Here is a 23,285-nt window from a genome sequence, read left to right on the forward strand (position 1 = left end):
CATTGAAGACAACCAAGTTCCACTAATTTACACAAGCGGGGAATCTGGCCCTATATGTATAGGATGCTCCACTGCATTATTTCTATTTTATACCAATTTTGGTTTCAACTGAATTACCTGGAGTAACAGTGATAAATCAAGCCCTGAGCGTGCGAATTTGGAGACATCCAGCACTTTCGAAAGATTGTAACTTGACCTAGTTATTGCTAATGTATATCAATCACTTGCATCTGCAGCTAAAATGAGTGATATATCACTGTATATTTACAAAGAGCAATTCCTGACAAGTACAGTATAATTATTTTATGAGCATTAGTTGGTAAGATATCTGTGATTACTAGTGATTTAATGAGTCATTGTGAGTTCCTGGGTTCAACGGTAGTTTTCAAAACCCAAGGATCACCTATTGTTGTTTTATTATCTAATCAATCTATTTTAGGGTTATCTACAGTTCCCATCACCAGAGCATATGAGTGCGTTCAACATAATGCATGTTTAAAATCCAATTATGAAATATACTGAACCTTGCACTGGTCTATCATCGTTAGTCTAGAAAAGCAAACATTTAATCTCTAGCTTGTAAATTACTGCGTTGTATGAGAGGCTTATACAACAGGGGCATTATTTATGTATTATCATAAAGGGGGAAAATGTGTAAAGTGAGAGTCCTGTATACCACATACATTTGAAACGCTAATTGACAATTTTTGAGTTTCAAAGCTCCCAGGCACAATAATCTCTGGAGAGGAGAAACTGAACCTGAAATCAAACTTTTCAGCTATCAGCATAGCCTGGCTTATTTTGGCATGAAGTGCTAAACTATTTACGCAGAATATCACTGAAAAGGGTCAAGGAATGAGACAAACAGGAATCCTATCAGTTGCTTATAAATATGTTCTTAAGGAACATTTTATCCAAATTGTTCTTTCCTGATCTCCCTTGCACTCCACCTCCAAAACGCACACACACACAGTCTCTCTCCCTCTCTCTAATTTGCCCAGTCCAAATAGCATGAATGTGAACAGAAGTGCAATATATTGCTAGGAGACAGACGAAGATTCTGAAAGACTCTACACAGCACAGGTGGTTCAGCAGAAGATTGTTTATTCAAAGACCATTAAATCTACGGACCAGGTCCTCATGTGCAATGAGGCGGCTTTGTGCTGCACTGCCAGAACTTGACCAGGGAAAATTACCCAAAGTGCAGGAATGATCCTGGAATAGTCAAGGGCTCTTACACCATGCACCCCCTCTGCTGTCCGCAGAAGGAAAGGGGGTATCATTAGGACAGCCATACACCAGGCCAACCCTGGGCTGCATTTTTGGCCTCCTGTGGCTGCTAATGGCAGCAATAAATTGGAGCAGTAGGAAGAGCTGTACACTGAACAGCACCAGGATCAGGGGTAGGCAAAGGAGAGATTTAAGCCCCTATGCTTACCACCCCCTGACCAGTGCTTTGTTCATTTTGGACTGTACCAGGTTAACTGATTCTCAACATCTGCCATAAAACATTCTGATATTGCCACTCACAAAGGAAAGCAAATAAGCCTAAAAAAAAAGTCCACTGTCCAAGTTCTTGCATAAAGTAAAACCGCACCTTCTTGGATCTATTTGATTGTTTTCCTTGGCAATAAATAGGTATCACACACATACCAAGACAAACTAAATATTAATGAGTAAAAAGTGCAAGCACAATGAAATATGTTACAGTAACACTGTAGTTAGATTAACTATCCACTTGTAGAAATGTCACCACACCACATACCGAGTTTCTGAAATGTTCTTATCACCAGAACTGAGAACTTAACAGAATGACTAATACAGTACTGTTTTTCACCAATAGAAAGTGTTTTTCTTATAGAGGCATCTATGTAGGGGAACCTTCCATTTTAGTATGTATCCGCCTTTGTCTCACACATGCAAAACACTCTTAGCTCATTTCCCTCAATTTTCAAAGCAGGCCCCTATAGCCCTTACCTATCTCCTGTGCCCCACAATCTGTCCAGCTGCCACACTGTATTCCTCATCCTCTTTTCCCCGCAAGCTTACTGACTGTGCCATATGTACTTGCTGCTTCACCCTCCTGTCCACTAAATCCCTCTTGGATTGTCTGCCTTCAGCATCCACTTTCTCTACCCCTCTGAAATTGTAACTCACATCCTTGTCCTGCCCAAGTCCAAGGACCCCTTCACTAGAATTATTCCTTTTCAGGATACTGTTGATCACTCCTTTTCCCTCTGTTTTTGTGATTCTGCTTTCTCAGTTCTTCCAGCTCTTCTCAGTGCCTCATTAGGAAGCTCCTTCTCCTCTCCTCTTCCATAATCTGTTCATATGCTCAGGAGTAGTTCCCTCCTTTTCTTCTTCTATGCTCTCCCTAAGGAATCTTATCCACTCACACCGTTTCAACTAGCGTCCCCTGGTCGCAATTCAGAAAAGCATCCTTATTCAGGAAAACACTTAAACACATACTTACATGCCTTCCTGAAACAAGGCACCTTCCTTCTAAATCTCTCTCTCCCCCGCATAACAAATCCCTGTTTTCTGCCAACTCAGCATGTCCATGAATACCTCTATGTCAACCCCATCTAGATGTCCAACCATAGTCGCTGACTTTTACTTTTCCCCGGGGGTGCTTCACCCCTGCTCCACCCTGAGGCCCCAATCCCACTCCGCCCCTTCCCCAGGGTCCCACCTTTGCTCCACCTCTTCCCACCTCTGCTCCATCCCTGAGGCCCTGCAGTTCCTCTGACCCCTCCCCAAGCCTCCACCCACCGCTTGCTGGTCTCCACCCTCCCTCAAGCCCCTCCCAGAGCTGCCAAATAGCTGATGGGCAGCACCCCCAATCAGCTGATGGGTGGTGCCGCCAAACAGCTGTGACTATTTTTTTCCCATGGGTACTCCAGCCTATGTATCCAACTGACCATCTCAAATGTAATATCTAAGACTAAGATTCTCAACTTTCTTCCTCTTCATCACTGATGAAAACAGTACTATATCTTCAACATCCTCAGGGCCCACAACTTCATTTTCAAATTTGACTCCTCTCTTCTTCTACATCATCCTCAATATCTCTAAAAATCCATCCTGTCTCCTCTATCCCTATTCCTAAAACACTTGTCCACACATTGGTAATTTCTCTCTTCAGCTGCTGCAGCCTCCTCTCTGGCCTCCCTGTTCTCATCTTGTTCCCCTTGGATCTATTCAAAATGCTGCTGCTAAAATCATTCTACTCTCATATCAAACCAATCATGCCACTGCCCCATTCAAATGTCTTGCATATCAAAAGTTCAAGCTTCCTTTCTTCCCCTTATAGTTCCCGCATAACTCCATCCTACCTAATCTGTTCTCATTTTGTCTTATTCCCTTTTGTGCTGCTTAAAGTCCACTCCAGTTTCCCTTCATAATGCATCTTTTGTATTGTTCTCTTATTCACGTCCTCACATCTTTTTACACTGTATTTACAATGACCTTTCCCCTGTTGCACCAAATAACCTCTTTTCCATCATCCTAATACTTCCTTAAAACACATTTCATCCATGAAGTCTTCCTTCAAAACAAGATCCACCACATCAGCTTTGGTGCTTCTCCCAGCATGTAATATGTAGCTAGTCTGTATTGCCACAGTCTAGGTAGGATGTAAATTCCTCAGAGCAGGGACTCTGAATTGTTTTATACAGTGCCAAATGTACTATCTGACTTCCAATAACATTTAAGTACAAATTATCATTATGGACTGAAGCTTCATCTTTTCAAACAGTCAGAGTTTCTCCATTCGTCAGTGGGCACTGCTAATGGATGGAAAACATCCACTCATCTCGTCCAGCCCTCAGAGTAAAACTAACTCCTCCATTGCCTACCCAGAACTCATCTCTTACTGAACTAAAAAAAAAAAAAAATAGGACAGATAGCCAATGGCATGGAAGAAGGAATAATCAAATGTCATTAAACTCAGTTTCCTTGAGGAATAAAGCTTTGTAGCTTCAGATAGACAGCTTTGCTACTCTCTGGCTCCTCTGAGAAACCTTAGCTAAAGTGAAACAATTGATGCTTACTTTAAACCACACTACTAACCAGATTTCTTGGGAAGCTTACGCAGCTCAAGCAGAACCTTCCACGGCCTTTCTGAACCCTGGGGTTGCAGACAGTCTTACCTATTTAGCTACATTGTTGTACAGCAGAATCTGCGGTATTGGTTACGAGTGTTAAGCAAGAAGAACAACAGCACATCTGAAGTCAGGCACAACTACATGCTAGCAAAAGATTTCTCTACATCTTTTTAATACATAAATAACTGAGAAAGAGCTGGCCATGCAGAGCATCAAATTACAGTTTAGGATTTCTAGTGGCAAATCTCAGAGCTGACGTATTCTTTTTAAAGGGATTAGCCCACCATCTAGTCTACCTAGTCCTAGCTCTTACAACTACAGCTTTGATTTAAAAGCCTATCAAAAACTTTACACAAATAAAGCCACGTGCATATATATCACACACATTACTTTTCTATAAATACAAATACTCCTGTGCTCTTTAGGCTGATGTTTAAACTAGTACATTTGCCACCAGGGAGGCACAATCTAACAGTGACTCTAACTCTAAGAGTACAATTTGAACCATACTACTAAATCCTTAAACCTGTTACACAACAAATAAGCATGGATTACTGCATGACTGATTCATTATGGGATGTTTTGTGATCCTATTCCTAACACACAAATGCAGTTTGTCTTTGCTACATATTTAAATGCCATCATCATATTTATTTATGTTACGTGACTTTTATTAGCTTTCACTTTTCTGTGCCACCAGTTTATGGCCTGCCCATTACTTTTAATAAACTTGTACACCTGAGATAGTAGTAAATAATCAATAGTTAGTTGCACTGTATAATTCTTGATCTCTATAAATCACTAGCTGTACTATCATTACATAGTACTTCAAACTATCAAAATACACCATATATTTTTTAAATAATACCTTTAGCATCCCATATCTACTTTACTTTACTTTCCGTACTAAATGTAGAACATGTGTATAAAAGGATCAAAATACCCCCAAGTGAATTCGGTATACTTTTTTTTAAAAGTTTTTTATTATAATAACGAACATAAAACAAATTGAAATTATCTGCATAAAAAGACACTTCACAAATGTATCTTGGCAAGTTTTCAACAGGCAGCCATAGTATTTGCTAATACTTAAAAGGGTTTTCACCTTCTTAGACTAAAACCACCTCCAAGCTTAGATAAGCACACCTATATTTACTTTCTTAGGTAATGGCAGTTTTGTCAAAGTCATTGCTTAATATCTACTTTACTTGCAACAGTAACGTACAGATGTTATGTAAAAATCACACAATCTTTCAAAATCAGCATAAAGGGGAAAAAAGCATTATTTACAGAAAAATATAAAAGATATTACCACTATTGTGCAGGGTCTCCAAGACAGAGTTCTGTATCATTTCTTTTTTAAACACAGGGAGGTTCTTTTCATAAAAACATGTTGTTCCAGGCTTGTAATCTAGTAGGATTCCTTTCAATGTCACACTCTTAAAATACAGCTTCACTAGGAAATGAAAAATATCATTTTACTTCACTACTGATAAGCTTTACACTGCCCTTTCAGAACTCTCTCTGTGTTTTTAATGTTATTTATTAATGAGATGGAGATTTTCTTTGATAAATATTACCTACCTTCAGATATGTTTTAAAATCAGCATCTCATGCACATTAAAAATAATGAATACAGTGTTATCAACTCTGAGCATTCAAAAATCAGGAGTCAGGCTTCCCAAAATTATGACTGGCTTAAAACTCATGAGATGTTCAAAAAATAATACATTTTATTTTATTATTCTTTTTATTTGCTTGCTGGCTTTTCAGCGTTGAGGTCTAGTGCATGTTTTCAAGGTTTTCTTCACAAGCATGAGGTCTAGGACTCACTTTCTGTTTCAAATTAAAACTGAGATTCTCTTGTAATCATCCGATTCCAGAAGCTGCGGCTTTCAGAAAATCACCATCTATTCCGAAATCATAAAGAGTTTGCAACACTGTTATAATGTATTCCCCCCGCCCCTTCCTCCATTTCATCTGTATAACAGTTTTCTCAGAAGGTTACTGCACTTTGTCCAAAATTTTCAAATGTAGGTGGCCTGATGTTAATCACCTAAATCTATACTTTGGCATGTGCATAAATGTGACCTGAATTTCAGAACTGCTGATCACCTGCAGCTCCCGCTGACTTCACAGTAGCTCTGAATGCTCAGAATCTCTGAAAATCAAGCAACTTTAGTTTTCCAAATATGGACGTCGATCAAGTGTCTAAAATTAGTCATCCAAGTTTGAAAATCTTTTCCTTAGTCTAAAGCATAAAGTTTACCCACAGGTAAAACTAGATAGTAAAAGAGATTAAATTTAAAAACCATCTTCACCTGGATAAGCTTATGTCATGCTGACTACCTGAATGTCAGTAAAGATGCCTTGATCATTTGGTTTTACCACAATTTTCCTTGAAAACGATAATCTCACTATCATAATTAGGATTGACTATGATATTATCATTAAACCTGTATTTCCATACAAAGGACAATAATGAAAAAGTCACTTCTTCTGTTCTCAGAAGCCACATAGCTGTGGAGCTGTGCTGGGATGGACAAACCCCATTGTGGTCCAGGGCAAGAAGAGGTTAATAGCCTGACCTGGATATAGGCACTGAAGCCAATACGTTCCGACAATATTGAGCATGGAGGGCACAACAAGGGAAGGAGCAGGCTTCAGAGATGTTGCCCTGATACAGGGAACTTGGTAAAGGGGTACAGATAATGCACTGTGAACCCAAGGAGTAGTCAAACCTGGAGAAAAGATTTCGGATTGGACTTCATCTTGTCCTCTAGTTTGTAACTAACTTCAATTCCAGGAAGGGGATCATCATACACTGGCCATCTGGACTATGTGCCAAACCGGGACTGGAGAAAGGTGGGAAGGTGATTTGATGTCACCTTTGCACCTCCCGTGACAGGATTGCCATGAAAGGGGTTAGGTCAGATAACAGGTTGCTCTAACTTATGTCTATCTGCCAGGAAGAGCCAAAGAATAGCCATGCCCTGGCCACAACCCTCTTCTCCCAGAAATGCCCCTGGAAAATCCCTTTCACCTAGGACTTCTCCAGGTGGTGTCACTGAGCCAGCGTAGATACTCCCCTATGATGGCAGTATTCCTCAAGGGGGATTTATGACAGCCTCCTAGCTCCCTTATGCCAGCAGAGTCATGGGGCATCCATTTAGTCTTAGAGCCAGTGATGAAGTCCTTTGCTCACAGGAGCTCCTACCCTCCCACTGCCCACACACACAGCTTTTGTTTTTATAAGCTCAGTCACATGGGTGTAAATCCAGAGTAACTACATTGACTTCTGTGACGTCACTACACCAGCATTAGAGAGGACACTTTAGCCTTTCCCCTCTAACTACAGCACAGCCATTTTTATCTTCCTTTACATTAAGGATGTTTCTAAATTTAAAATAACTATATTCCCTTTTATACCCTAAAACGATAAAGGTCCTTTTCTAAGTTTAGACTGATTTCTATGACAGTTCCATGTACACAGCAGCCAGAGAATCAGGCCCCAAAACAGTAAGAAAAATTCTCTCTCTTCTCTGACCTTTAATGCTATTTTGTTTATCTAAACAGGGTGCCTTCACTCCAAACCTTAAAGCACCCTCTCCCTACAAGAATAGGATTGCATGCAGATCTGGTTTTGGTCCAGGCCTTTGTATGTTCTAATTCTTTCAGCACAGTAGCTCTAGCTGTTGGTATTGTTTATGGGTGGCCGACAATGTGACTCAAGGCTCTCTTATCTTTAACAGGGAGTTGTGCAAAATAAAAAGCATTACTGCATTCAGTGTGCAATAGTCCGTCATTATCCAATGCACTGGGATTACCCTATTTAAGATGAGGGTAGATGGAATTTACTCCTTTTAAGTTTGTGGGGGCCCTCAATCTCCAAGCAAGCTGCCAACACAAACCCTTCAGCTGGACACATTTTGAACACCCTTGGTGTACTCAGAACAGGTAGAAGAACATGTACATTTCTTCTACTTCAATTGTCACCTGTTCTGTTTCTGTATTTTGTGTTTCACAAAGACTTTGAGAAGGCATGATTGTTTCATTATTGTGATTGTCCCTATTGAAAAGCCACATAAGAGAGCCGTGAAATCACAACAGTTGTGTTTCAATCAAATGCACTGTCATTACGATGTATTTTTACACCTGAGCACTAGTATGTTGTTGATATGAACGGTATGTTAGTGCAGCATACACTACTTTTCAAAAGAGGAGGTACTTAGCAATCATACCTAAATGTTTTTCTCTTCTGGGTTTTTACTGTAATTGCCCAATAGTTTCTCTATTTGAAACACGGTGATTCATTTATAGGTCTGAATATTTTGAGTATAACACCATCATTTGATTTCACTTTCCCTTAAAGGCACATGCATTATTTTACAAATACCATCAAATACGTGAAATTTTAGTTATATCCACACTGGTTGCTGCTAACAACAGCAGAGCTATTAGAGCAATCCTGTTAAGCAAGGTAGTGACCAATTGTGTCACAGTGTGACAAAATCTTATTCATTGCAATAAGTTAATTATTTGATCTTTTCCCATTAATTTACCTTTTGTAATCAGTTTATTTGTTTATAATTCTCCTTACGGAACATCTATACAAGGACTTCCAAATACTGTCGTTTAGACATTGTAAAATACATGTGTACATTTATGAGCAATACAAACTGTAAGAGTTATAGTAGACGTGCTTTTGATTAAAAGCTCAAATTATTTTCACTATGTACTATTAACCTGTCTGTACTGCTCTTTCCACTTTTGCATAATAATGCTTCTTGGAACTTAAAGTAAAACAAATTGCACAGATAATTTCATATGCTTACAGATTTACACTTATGACTTTTTAATTTCCACTAAGAAATCATGTTTGCCAGCCACACTAACATTGTAAAAGTGACCAACATATATGAATATGAGATCCATTTGTGATACTATATACTACAGCAGTGGTTCCCAAACTTGTTCCGCCGCTTGTGCAGGGAAAACCGCTGGAGGGCCGGGCCGGTTTGCTTCCCGCAGCCCCCATTGGCCTGGAGCAGCGAACCGCGGCCACTCGGAGCCGCGATCGGCCGAACCTCCGGACGCGGCAGGTAAACAAACAGGCCTGGCCCGCTAGGGACTTTCCCTGGACAAGCGGCGGACCAAGTTTGGGAACCACTGTGCTACAGAAAACTCTAATGCCTCACCTATAGAGTTAGAAGCTAATTAAGGCAATGCGCCATCTTGATGTTGAACTGTTGCTAGGCTGTGTGATCTTACACTGAAGTTACTTACACTGCAAGAACATATATTTATACTCAATCTTAGTTTCAACTGCACTGTGCGTGACTACTACTCGCAGATTCCAAATTTTAATTCCTTTTCTATTCACATTTTTTCAGAAACGTAAAATGTGTTGTGCTGTGTTTCTATACACATGCACTTATTGCAGGAACAACGGAAAGAAGAGTTTGTATCACCTTACACTTCCTTATAAGGTATGTGCAAACCAAAAATATTTAAGACATCCTTTTGTGATATAAACAGACTAAACTTGAAGGCATAAAACCACAACATAGCTCTTTAGCACAGTGCAGAAATACTTAAATTGAAAGTTCATTTCTTTTAAAATGCTTCTTTATCAGAAGAATGCTTACTGTTTTACAGATTCATATTTCCATGTCTCCAGTCCATTGTTCAAATAAGTGAAATAATATCCATGCATTTTATAACTAAGTTATCCCCATATTATTATTGTTCTCCACTGGTGAAAATGCTAAAGGAAAACATGCAGCTGTCATGCACTGGTGGTACTCCTCAATCAAAGAACAACGGAGAACAAAGGCTAAAGCCAAAAGTTGTTTTTATTGACTATAAAAGCACTATAAAAGCTTTCCAGGGAGATCTCCATGATGATCAAACAAAAACAAGTACAAAATCATAGACTCTTACACATTAATTCCAGCATCTCCAGAAAGAATTCCTGGGAGTGTTATAATTCTTTTTATGGAGGCACTGATCTAATGAAAAGTAAACAGCAACTGATAAGCTACATATCCATGTAAAAGTTTTTAATTATTCTGTTTGTGTCTTACCATGAAGTTTGTTCTAACATTTTTTTCAGCTGTGCCAAGAAAAACAAACACATGTCAAGGTCAGAGAGAAATAGTTGGATTTTGCCTTATCTGAATTCCAGTTGTGGGCAACAAAAACCCAACAATTTAAACAGGAAACTATTCTGATAGTACAGAATTTAACTTTCCTGTGAATGTAGAAGCAAGCTACATCAAATTTGCCCCCTTTCTTGATTGAAAATAATTTAGCTCTGGCCTCTCTGGAGAAGACTGAGTAACAGTTGGAGGCCTAGTGGTGCTATTCCTCAAAAAAACGTAGGAGGCATATATTTCAGTGCAAGATGTTGTTACTTCTCCAATACACTAGTGCGTGTTTCTAATACATTATAAGTCTCAAATACAGCTACGAATTAGTAATTAATCTAGGACATGTGGGGCCAGACCCTCAGCTGACTCTGATCATTGTAGTTCTACTGACATCAGCAGACCTACCCTGATTTACACCAGCTGAGGATCTTTGGACCTTTATTGGCTGCACTAATATGTAAAAGTAAAACCAAAAACAATGAAAGTTATCAAGTGCTGTCCTCAACTCACAACTGGTTCTGAGGCAGAGTTGGAACAGCATGTGGATGACCTCTTTTTTAAAAGATGTTTGAGTAATACGAACAGTAACACATAGAAAAAGTCTACACTTTTCCTAAAAAGAGAATATTACTTAGAAACATAAGAACAGCCACATAAGATGAGATCCCTGGCCTCTCTAGTTATGAATCCTTTCAACTCACAGTGACTAATACCTATATTCAGAGGAAGGCATAAAGCAATAAAAAAATTGTACAAGAACATGCTTATGAGGGAAGTTATCTTCCTAACTCCAGGCAAGTATCAGAGGGGTAGCCATGTTAGTCTGGATCTGTAAAAGCGGCAAAGAGTCCTGTGGCACTTTATAGACTAACAGACGTATTGGAGCATAAGCTTTCGTGGGTGAATGCACCCAACAAAGTGGGTATTCACCCACGAAAGCTTATGCTCCAATAGGTCTGTTAGTCTATAAGGTGCCACAGGACTCTTTGTAACTCCAGGCAGTTAGTGGTTGGCATATGTCCTGAAGAATGAAACTTGATGCTAATTTCTAACCTAGACAGTATAACTGCAGTTGTTTGTCTCAACCATATATTATGGCAATGAGTTCCACAGATTAAAACTTTTCTTTTATTTGAGTTCTTATTTCTTGTATTATGAGAGAAGGAAAATAGGCAAACCCTATTGACTTTCTCTAGGCCAATCATTCTTGAATATACCTATGCGAAGACACTTCGGATTTGTGTCCTCTAGAAACGTCAGGTGTGGCTGACAAATTTTACTGTCAAACCTCCTTAGTTATGACAGAGACAAATTTCTGAGTGGAATTACAGTCTGATCCAAAGCCTACTGAAGCTAATGGGAGTCTTCCCATTTTTAAAAATGGTAAAAGTATATTTTTTTCATGCTGAATACTCCCCCAAAAGGCTTCAAATTTCAGTAAAATTTCAAAGCCAAAAACCCTGTCTATGAGCTAAGGCAAAGAATGTAAAATTGCAGCCCCAAGAAGCTGCTTGTAAATATTAGGACCAACTGAACCAGAGAGATTAGAATAAGAGATGGAACTGAACCTTAACTACAGTAGTACCTGCTTCCTCAACTGCTATAATTAATATGACAAAGCTTAATCAGATAGTCATATGCTATAGTATGTGCGCGCGCACACACACACACACACACACACACACAAACAGATGTAGGCTGGGACTGTCAATGTAGGCTGAGGGAGTTAGGTGCCCAACTCTCTAGGGCTCCTCTAGGAAATTGCAGCTGTAATTTACAATACTCTCTCATTTACTTGTTTGTATAAAGTGTAATCAGATTCCATGGTGATAAGCACCTCTGCAATGCATATACAAAAATAAAAATAAATATGATTTAGAGAAAAGGTTCTGACCTGCTATAGTTGAAATTATTGACCAAGTTTTTAAAGCAAACCCGCTTTGCTCTATCTCTTAGAATATAAAAGGTCTCAATAAGTTCTAATTGCTACTTAGAAAGGGACCCATTTTCTTCTGCAGAACAAGCCAAAAAGTATCTAAAGCCATTAAACCATTCTGGATAATACCTGGAAGTCATTTTAAAATGACACACAGTGAATCCTGTTAAAAGTTTAATAACAACAGGGAAATGTATGTGTTCTGCAGCTCATATTTTGCCCACATTGTATTGTGGTATTTCAGGATATATTTAAAACTGCTATTTTATTAACAGGTTTTTTTAAAAGATGAAGTCATAACATTTCCACGTGTTTTGCTGTATGCTGCCTACATAAAAATAACTGATATAATACTCAAATTATAGTGTATTGAAGTGCCCTGCATTAGAAAAAAGCTTGATCCGTCTTATGGCTCTATGTAAAACCATTAAATAGCTCAGTATGGTGAAGTCAGCACTTCAGAATTGTAACTTAAAATTACTATTATTATTAAAGATTTTATGTTCTTTCTATTGTTCACACTGCTACTGAAAAAACCACACCCATTACATTTTCTATATTTAGAGAACACCATGAAGATACATTTTAGTAAAGGTCTATGAATGTATTTATTGTACTAACTGGTGAAATATGTAAATAACCCAAACCCCATCCTATTTCCAGATTACTTTTTTCCTCCTACTGAAACAACAGAAGAGCTAACATGATTTTCATTTTGAAACTGAATGTATAGATTGGAGCCATGCTGCACTGATAGGCTTTCCATATATTTGAAAAAGAAGTTGGATTAAGTTGAACAAAAAGAAACAAAGAAAAATTAAGCTGTACAGCTGTCTTATCAGTCATTAACTGGCACTTTACCAAGGCCCAATCCCGCAAGCACATATGCATTTGAGTATCTTCACCCACATAAATAGCCTCATTAAATCCAATAAGACTACCCTCATCTTTAAAATTATACACGTGTATTAAGTGTCAACAGGGTTGTGTCCTACATTTTGTTTAACTGAAGCTGAAATCAAAAACTTCCCTCTGCCACTGCACAATTTTCCCAAAGGACAGTGCTTTAAAATACTGGGAGTAATCAAATGTCATTAATTTTCTTTAAACAAGAACTGCGCTGTTTAAAGTTCTTTGAAACTAAGGCTGAAATTTTCAAATCTAGGTGCTACCATTTTTTGATAGTTTATTGCATCAAGAAACACAACACAGGTTACTAATGTAGGTAAACCTTTTCCAAGCCCAGGTGTCCAAATGTAGGCTCCTAAATCCACGGTTATGTGCCTAAATAAAAGTGCCCAATTTGCAGATGTGCTGAGCACCTGCAGCTCCTATTGGCTTAGATGGGGGATTTGTAAGTCACTCAGCACTTCTGAGGCTCAGGCTACTTACACTTAAGTGCACAAAGGTGGATTTAGGAGTTAGGCATCTAACGTTAGGCATCCAGGCCTGAAAGGTTTTGCCTAAATCAGTAATCTGTGTAGCCTTCCTAGCTGTAATAAAGCACCACAAACACCTACAAAATAAAGCATCACAAAACCTACATGCTGCTTTCCAAAAATAAAGTAAAATGTGTCAATGAAAGGCTAGGGCAGGGGTCTGCAACCTTTCAGAAGTGGTGTGCCGAAATCTTCATTTATTCACTTTAATTTAAGGTTTCGTGTGCCAGTAATAATTTTAACGTTTTTTAGAAGGTCTCTCTCTATAAGTCTATATATTATATAACCAAACTATTGTCATATATAAAGTAAACAAGGTTTTCAAAATGTTTAAGAAGCTTCATTTAAAATTAAATTAAAATGCTGATCTTACGCCGCTGGCCCGCTCAGCCCGCTGCCAGCCTGGGGTTCCGTTCACCTAGGCCGGCAGCAGGCTGAGCGGGGCCTGCGGCCGGGACCCCAGCTGGCAAGGAGCCAGCAACCAGAACCCCAGACCGGCAGTGGCTCAGCCCGCTGCCAGTCTGGGGTTCTGTCCGCCGGCTCCTGCCAGCCAAGGTCCTGGCTGCTGGCCCCACTCAGCCCGCTGCTGGTCTGGGATCCCAGCCCTGCCCACATAGAGTGGGTACCTACCTTCTCCCTGGTTCTAGCCCATTCTCTTCCTCTCTCTCTCTGCACTGAGCTGAGGGTGGGAGTGCACTGAGCACAGGACTGGGGGTGAAGGAGAGGCTGGTGGTTGGGGTGTAGTGTCTGGCCAGGAGCTAGAACAAGGGAGGGGGCTCAGGGTTGGGGCAGGAGGTTTGGGTGTGAAGTCCTTACCAGGGCAGCTCCCATTTGGTGCGAGGGGTGCAGGTGGGAAATGTGGGGGGTGGGTGCAGGAGCTCCCGTTTGGTGCTCAGGGTGGGGGCGGGAATGTGGGGGCTGCAAGAGTCGGGGCATGGGGTGTGGGGGGGGCTGGGTATGTGGGGGGGTGCTGGGGTCAGGGCAGAGGGCTACGGGTGTGTGAGGGGAGTGCAGGGGTCAGGGCAGAGGGCTACGGGTGTGTGAGGGGAGTGCAGGGGTCAGGGCAGGGGGAGTGTGGGGGGTGCAGGGCAGAGGGCTGGGGGTGCTCCCAGCCCCCTGCCCAGAGCGGCTCAAGGCAGGGGGCTGGAGGGGATATGCCCTGATTCCACCCCCTGTTCCCGAAGGTACCGTCCCCACCTCTTCTCCGCCTCCTTTGCGGAGCAGCGAGCACGCTGCGACTCCGCTTCTCCCCCTCCCTCGCAAGGGCCATCAGCTGATCGGCGGCAGGGAGGGACAGGAAGAGGGGCAGGAGCCCAGCACGCTGGGGGAAGAGGCCTGGGAGGGGGGACCTTGCCTGCCCTGCAGCAGCAGCCGGCAGGACCAAGCTTCTTCACCCTGCCCCTACAGGGGGGTGGAGAAGAACAGGCTGGGGCGGGCAGGATTTTTAATGGCACGTTGCTACCTGCCGGGGTCCCGGCCTGGGTTCGACAGCGGGCTGAGCAGGGCCGGCAGCTGGGACCCGGCAGGCAGCAGCGTGCCATTAAAAATCAGCTCACGTGCTGTCTTTGGCACGCGTGCCACAGGTTGCCAATCCCTGGGCTAGGGCATCAATTTTCCTTTTTCAGTCAACCAACCATGAGGCTGATGGTGGTGGTGGTGGAAAAAACTGTAAGCCTTCTCACTGAGCTTTAAATAGGGTACTGACATCCATATGTCCGAAGTTAGCATGACTGCACCTGAGAAGTTCTTTAATTTTTTCATTATCTTTGTCATCTAAGCAAATGGCAAAACCATCCCATCATACTTTCCCTGTATTTTTAGATGACATCTTCAACAAAATGGACACAGTATTTGGCAGTCTCTTTTAAGATATAGAATCAGCCCTATAAGTGGGGATGCTTCCCCCCTCCCGTGGTCTGAATACTTGTAGCTATTACTGAATCATTTCTCCTGTTTTCTTGCATAACACCAGTATTTATTTCTACAGTCCTTCCTTTAATTTTTCCTCTGATTTTTCATTTGCAGAATGTACTAGCAGGCATGTGAGGAGTTTTTCCAGGGTGACGTGCTTCCATCATTTCTTTAAACTGCCCATTTTTTGCTATGTTGTAGGCAATGCTATTAGCATAAATGAAGGCTGCAACTTTTATTGTATAAATACTGACAGGTATTTTCCATTTTGGGGTGTTAAAAATGAACAGCCACCCTGCTCTAAGTGAAACTGATGTCAGAGAACTACTCAAAAGCTATTTACATCTTGCTACTTAACCATGTGTACATGTTACTTGAAAATAATACCTTTTTTTTTTTTTAACTTCATTCAATCACTTATTTCCTAGCATGTCTTTCAACTACTGGCACGCTGAGTCAGATAAATTCATCCAATGATGTTTGGCAATGACAAAATATAAATCACCTGTTTGACATATTAATCAGCAGCTCTTACATTTACAACCATCAGAATCAGAAACAATCATTCAGTGACTTCAACACTACGTAGACTCAAAGAGGAGCTAGCCATCTTTATTTAAAACAATGTTATCTGTCCACCAGAAATTTCTACATTCTAGCAAACAAAGCCCTCCGTAACAGATGAAAATTTTAATGATTCCCCTCTCTTCAACATCCAAACACAGTTGATTTCACCCTCTCATGATGCCCCTATCTCCAATCACCAATGACTCTTCCATTTTTCCTCCTTCTTCTCTAGGCTTCTAACTTTCTTGTAATTTCCTTATCAGCACACCAAGAATCTTGGTGTTTCATCACTTCCTTTTTAACTTTTAAGAATAACTGAAGTTTTCTTTTATCAACTGAAATTAGAGCTTTATGTTTCTAGCATCAACATATTCTCAAATAAATGTTTTGTTCTAAGAACCTGAAAAAATCTGATAAAACCCACTGAGCTGGTGATTTTTATAACCCTAAGGCAGGCAGGCATAATTACCTAAAAGTCTAACTGCAAATTAAAATTCTTCTGCATAACCACTAAGAGGCTTACTTCCACCTGCTGAAGTCAGGAAACTACTGTGTTAATTAAGTCAGCATGCCCTTGGTCTAAAGAGCAGAAGAAGAAAACCTGCTTTTCTCTTATCTACATTAGCTGAAAGAGACAAAGGTAAAAAGTAAAGCTACTTGTATGCACTGATATAGGACAAGTTCAGAGAAATTATGTATATGTGTACTAGAGATCAACAAGATGGAGTCTGATGAGCAGAGGTATTAAGCATACCTTCTCTCAACCTTACTGATAATGCAACTGAAATGACAATTGTGACTTTAAATTAGAGGTGGGCAAACTACGGCCCGCAGGCCACATCAAGCTTGCAGGACCCCCATGCCCGGCCCCTGAGCTCCTGGCCCAAGAGGCTCACCCCCGGCCCCTTCCCTGCTGTTCCCCCTCCCCCGCAGCCTCAGCGCACCATGCTGCTGGCGTAGCGTATTAAACTGCTCCGCGTAGGAACATGCTAGTGGTAGCACCTATGGAGAGCAATTTACTACATTACACCGGCGCAACGCTCTGGGCGGCTCGGCTGTAGCGCCGCCAGCCACCGGTTCTCTGTGCTGTGCGGTAAGGGAGCAGGGTGGGTTAGACAGAGGGCAGGGGAATTCGGGATGGTGGTCAGGGGGCGGGGCTTTGGATGGGGTCGGGACGGTCAGAGGGCGGGGAACGGGGGTTGAATGGGGTCAGGGGTTCAGGGGGGTAGTCACAAAGGGGGGGTTGATGGGGCTATGGGGGGCTGTCAGGGGCAGGGGTTCCAGGGGCGGTCAGGGGACAGGGAGTGGGGGGGTGGGGGGAATGGGGCAGGAGTCTTAGGGGGGCCATCAGGGAACCGGGGGGCTTGGATGGGGCAGGAGTCCCGGGGGTGGGGGCCGTCAGGGGGTGAGAAAAGGGGGAGGGGCAGATAGGGGGCAGGGGCACAGCCTCCCCTAACCGGCCCGCCACACAATTTCCAAAACCCAATGTGGCCCTCAGGCCAAAAAGTTTGCCCGCCCTGCTTTAAATGGTGAAAGAGCAAGCCACACTAAGATAGGAATAGCATGCTATAAACACAATATTATGAATTTGTTATTTCATTAATTTTAATCACAATTACACTAATACAGGCTGTTTTTCCCTCCCTCTCCAGCCCCCAACTCCCTAATATTTTCTTGCTGCTTTAAGATAATCAGCTGTATTTTATGAGTTTTTGTTCATGCAGAAGAGGAAGATTTCTCAGATATCTTTTCTTAAATAAAAAAGTATACTAGGGCAGCTCAAAAATGTTCCATCAAATCTGTTTTTCGATGGAGAACTGGGATTTCAACTAAACAAAATTTTTGGTGAAAAATGTCTGCTTTCTGTGGCAAATGTTTATTTGTTATGGAAAAAACAAAACTTTCCATTTGGAAATATCAAAACATTCCCAATCAAAATTAAACATTTCAACGTTGCCGAATCAAAATGTCTAGTTTTGATTCAGTTCAACGTGAAACGATGTTTTCTTGAATCAGTGCAACGCCTCATATGAAAGAGACAGTTTAGGTGCCTCCTGGATCCATCCATAGGTGCATCACGAGAGATTCAGTCAGCATGGGAGCCTGGCCCATAGGGTGGAGAGGGGCATGAGGAACCTGAATTAGGGTTCTCATCAGGCTTCCATCAGGGAAGACACAGTTTAATATCGAACTGAGCCAAAAATGCAACATTTTGATTTGGTATGACAAACCAAAGTATCTCATTTGAGATAAACCCAACCTGAAACAAAACACTGGCCCAATGTGATTCTTGATTTAGTCTTTGCAGCCTAGATACCACAATGATTAGCCCATTTCATGGATTCTCATGAAGCTTTCAGCTGGCTGAGTTCTGCCCAAAATGGCCATGCCCACCACAAACAAGTTTACTTTAGCTGAGCTAACACTGAATCACTCGAGTGTACGGATGTAAAGTTTTCAAAAGCACCTGTACGGTTTAGGAGCCTAAGTCTCATTTGCTACATCTACACTACAAGGTAGGGGTGTGCTCACCTGTACCTACCCATGCTAACTCTCATCAAGCTAGTGCACGTATAAATAGAAACACAGTCCCAGTAGCGCAGGAAACTGCAGCAGAGGCTTGGCCATCCAAAGTACAAACCCATCTGAAACAGATAGGTATGTACTTGGCACAGCTAAGCCATGCCTCCACCGCTGCTGCCCATGCTACTTATACTTGCGCTAGCTTAATGAGAGCTAACGTGAGCAAGTATAAGTGAGCAGAGGAAACACACCTCATGCATAACATACACAGAGTCAGTGGGATTCAGCTGTCTTAAGTGGTTCTGAAAATTTTACTCATGTACAGATAGAAACAAACTGGGAAATAAACCAATGGCGAATAAAATAAGGACTGTGTCAGCCCAGTGATTATTTCTGTAACATTCCAATCTAAATATAGTAGATATGGAAAATGTCATATTTAAATAGCACTGATATTTTCTTCTTCCCTTAAGGAAAAAAAACACATCATATGCATTGGGTGTTATGTGGACAGTTGCATGCATCTGAAGAAGTGGGTTTTTTACCCACGAAAGCTTATGCCCAAATAAATCTGTTAGTCTTTAAGGTGCCAGCGGACTCCTCATTGTTTAAGTGGACAGTTATGTCCCTTGTCCTATAATAGAAATCAATATTAATTTGATGGAATGGTGGTGTCTGCATAGCACATTGTTAGCAATAAGAATCATACTTAATCAATAAACCTGACTCCCAGCGTCAAGGGGTTAAAAAGAAATTGGGCCCACTCCCTGCAAAGACTTACACTGCTTAAATCTGTGCACTGTGAATAGTCCCACTGAAGTGTCAATGGGGCTACTAACATTTTGAAATGGTAAGAAGGCGTGTTAATCTTTGCAAGATCTGAATTTCAGTTTTGTTTGCAACATGAACAGTTTTCTCCATTCAAACTGAGGGGCAAATTCCATGCTCTGATCTGCCCCTGGATCTCTAAATGTGATTAAATGAATCCATCAGTCTTGCTTATGTGCTTAAGATTTGCATATATTTCATCATCCCATGGAGTCTGAATCTCCATTTGCACCAGTCTTGGGCATTTACAGTGGCTAATCTCAATAAAACTGTAGTTTTGATAAAAATAGGTGTGACTGACTCATGCAAAACTCCCATTGATTTAAGCAGCCATTTTGGATGGCACCCATAAAAGCAATTCAACTTTGCTCAAGCAAGGAAGTCTTGTCAGCAAAAAAGTTTGAAGGGACTCTGTAACCTGAAACTTTTTGAAAACGTGTCTAATTTAAAAAAAAGAAATCCTGATTCTGATAAAGCACCTTATAATTTGAGAGGGCAGGAGTTACCTCTTTTTAAAAACATGAAATGAAAACTATTTTCTGTTTCCTTATCAATGTTTATAAGGATCTTTTCAGCAATGAAGAAATTTACCTACAGAAGAAAATGAAAGTGACCATGCATAAATGAACAAAATACACGGAGAAAAATAACTTTCTTACTAATTCCTTTCAGCTCTAGTAATCCCAGGTATTGTGTGTGTGACCAGGTCTCCTGGCTGTCACTTCATCCCAGCATCTAGATGGCTCCTGAGTGTAGCAGGGAGTGGAGGCTCTCAGGAGTGATGTGCCCCTTAAGAGTGCATGGGCAGGCAGCATCAAGGATGTGGATAAGGACATCCTGGCATCACCTTAGGACACAGAGAGGCCTCTGCAAGTGAACTCAGGTAGGGGAGTCACACCAGCACAATTGAGCCACACTCACTTCCGCCTGATCACTGATGCCATCATGCTGCAGCACTTAGGGTAGCCGGGCAAAGGAATGAGAATTGGGCCACTGCTACAGTTTGTCTGATTATTTAATATACCAGATTTTTATTTCATTTTGCTATGTTTGTTACTGAATGGCCCCGACCCATCCAAATTCTTTTTCTTCTCCACTTTTTCCTAATAAATGCACAACCTCATTTGAGAAACACTCTCCATACTGAGTTACTGGCTCGACCCCTGTCATAGATATGATTTAGTTTCCTTCAGATTTCCAGGTGGAAGAACTGGACCCAAGGATCATTTGCACTAAGGCCACAGTTCTAACCCCTGTAAAGCTCTGTCTTGGTTGTAAGGAGTAACTATGCTTTTAACTACATTAGGTACAAAATGTTCAGGCAAATGTGATTTTTCAAGTTGACAGTAACCCTTGAAGATGGATTTGACTAAACATAAATTAAAGTTGACTCTGGAAACAATAATCTGAGCTCTTGAGCTTCTCGGAAAGCACACCCGGTTGGCTGCTGTATGAGAACAGACGTTTTATAGATTTTAAAACTAAATCTGAGCTTCAAATACTAAATCTAGCACTCAGGGACCCTGTGGATTTGTGACACTTCCAGGAAGACTTTGGAGCCATAAACTAATGGATACATTACACTGATGCATACAATATAATCTTTTTGGATAGCAGATAGCAAGACAAACATAGAAGGGAAACTATTTAAAGTAAATAACCCATTTTTCACATTCAAATACTCTGGAAGTTAAAAAGTTCATGAAAATCAGTGTGATGAGTTTGAGTTCAAAAACTGGCCAAAAAATGGCTGCATTTGAAATCAAGCCTCCGACTGTACAAGATGACCCGTGTGAGCAAACCTTTGCACAGACTTCAGTGGGGCCACTAGTGTCTGCCTACATGGATTAGGGTGGAATATCAGGGCCAAACCATTAAAGTACGGAAAGCATTTCCAAGCCTCATACTGGTGGCAATTATTTTGATTGAAAATGGTGGCAGTATGGATGCCCCGAGCCAAAGATTTTAAACCAGTTTAATTTCTGACCTGTTTTAAACTAATCTAAAAATCAAACTAGAAAAAAAAAAACACCCTTGAATATTTAACAAAAATTAGTTAAATTAATTCCTGGTCTAACTCCATTGACTCCACTGACTGTGGCTCTTAACAAGAAAATAAAATTTAGTAGTCCAAAAGTTCAAAACCCAACTGGAAAAGTAAAGATGCCTTAGAGTACCTATTGGTTCTGATTAGCACCACACACCTTTATAATTTGAATATAAATCTGTTACATTACTCTGTGTGTGTGTGTGTCTCTCTCTCTCCCCCCATAAATTGTAACAATTACAATGTTAGGAAGTTTGTCCAGGTATAATCTTTAAAACTAAAGACTGGTAAAACCAATGCATATCTTCTGTAAAATGGAACTGTTTCTTATAGATGTAAAAAAAAGTCAACTCTTTTGCTCTTTTATCAAGACATGAAATGTGGAAAGCAAAATTCTGAACTATTGCAAGGTTCTTAAGTCACTATTAAATTGAATCCTTGCCTTTGGCATTTACTGTATTGTACATTTACTGCTGGTCTCCTGAGCAAGTACATTTCTCTGATGTTACTTAACAAGTTATTCTTTTATCATATTCTAGCAACTAAAGAAAATACACAGCATGTCTGTGCCCTGATGACATCTTTAGGCAAACAATGTTACCCTAGCTCTTCTCAATTCCTAAACCTGTATTTCATTCATGTGCCATTTTTTCTTTCATAATTAACCAGCTCCTACTTCATTCATATAACACACATCTATACCTCCCGTATACACAGAGGAACAAAACTTACCCTTAGTTACACCCCTCCAATTTCAATGAGGTTGTCGGCATGTAACCAAGGACAGAAATTTGGCCAGACAGAAAGAAGGTCCTGGGAGGGGGAAAAGGGAAGAAAAGGAATATTTATTTTTATCTTTTACTCAGTTTCAGATAACTGTGTAACAACAGATTGTATTTTTCCATGTACTGTGTATGAGATTTTTACATACACGTTCCTCAGTTCCATTTTTAAATGATTGCTGATGCTGGTGGCAGAAGTGAAAACAACATGCAAATCTTACACTTGTAAGAGTACAGCCCTGTAATACTAAACCTCTTTTTGAAGGAAATACCAATACAAGGACTACTGAGCAATTTTACCCCCACTTAGGACAGGACTGTGCAATCATTACTGAAACTGGCGAGCACTTTCTCATGAGAAGTCCCATTGAAGTCAATGGGACTACTCATGTGAGTAGTAAGTACTCACTAATGTCAGTAGGGGCTACACAGTCAAGCCCTTGAATTTCATATTTTTTGTGTGCGTATGCATACAGAAGAATATGCGCTCACACAAACGGGCCAAGTTCAGCAGTGATGTGTGTGGTAGTGTAAATTACACAGCTGGAATAAATGAGATCAGAATTACGATCAGAAAGGGAGTTTAAATTACACTGATTTTGTATTCTATGGGAACCAAATTCAGCACCTACAGAAAAGGGAGTAAGCAAAGTTTGCCCTTGCTTACACCAGGACTACATCTGGGAGTGCTGAAGATGATGCAAGTTACATTGAAACCTGGAGTCCTCCATTATCTTATCTCTTCCTCTTAATTAGTTTTCCTGCTACAAGTGGCTACCTGCCCCCACCACATCTTCTGTACGCATATAGATTACGCTCATTTTGCAGACCTCGGACTAAATGCTGACTTCACTTATTCAGATGTAAATTTCAATTATACTACTGAAGTCAATGGAGTTATACCAATATAAATCTAGAGTAACTGAGCAGAAAACTTAGCTCCCAATCAATGCCAAATAGGTACAAATTCCACTAGTTTGCAACAAGCACAAAT

General features: G+C 40.8%; 1 protein-coding gene across 5 annotated transcripts in view; it reads right to left on the reverse strand.

Annotated features, from left to right (window-relative positions):
- The window catches only part of ZNF516 (zinc finger protein 516), a 130,329-nt gene that overhangs the window by 89,897 nt on the left and 17,147 nt on the right, over positions 1–23,285 (reverse strand). For 3 of the 5 annotated variants that reach the window (XM_074944730.1, XM_074944731.1, XM_074944734.1), the window contains exon 2: positions 22,242–22,322. The exons of the other annotated variants lie outside the window; for them this stretch is intronic. The gene's annotated coding sequence lies outside the window, so the exon portion shown is untranslated. The remainder of the gene's footprint in view (positions 1–22,241; positions 22,323–23,285) is intronic. 5 annotated transcript variants of the gene reach the window in all.

This window comes from Natator depressus, chromosome 2, assembly GCF_965152275.1.
Source record: "Natator depressus isolate rNatDep1 chromosome 2, rNatDep2.hap1, whole genome shotgun sequence".
Taxonomy (NCBI): domain Eukaryota; kingdom Metazoa; phylum Chordata; order Testudines; family Cheloniidae; genus Natator; species Natator depressus.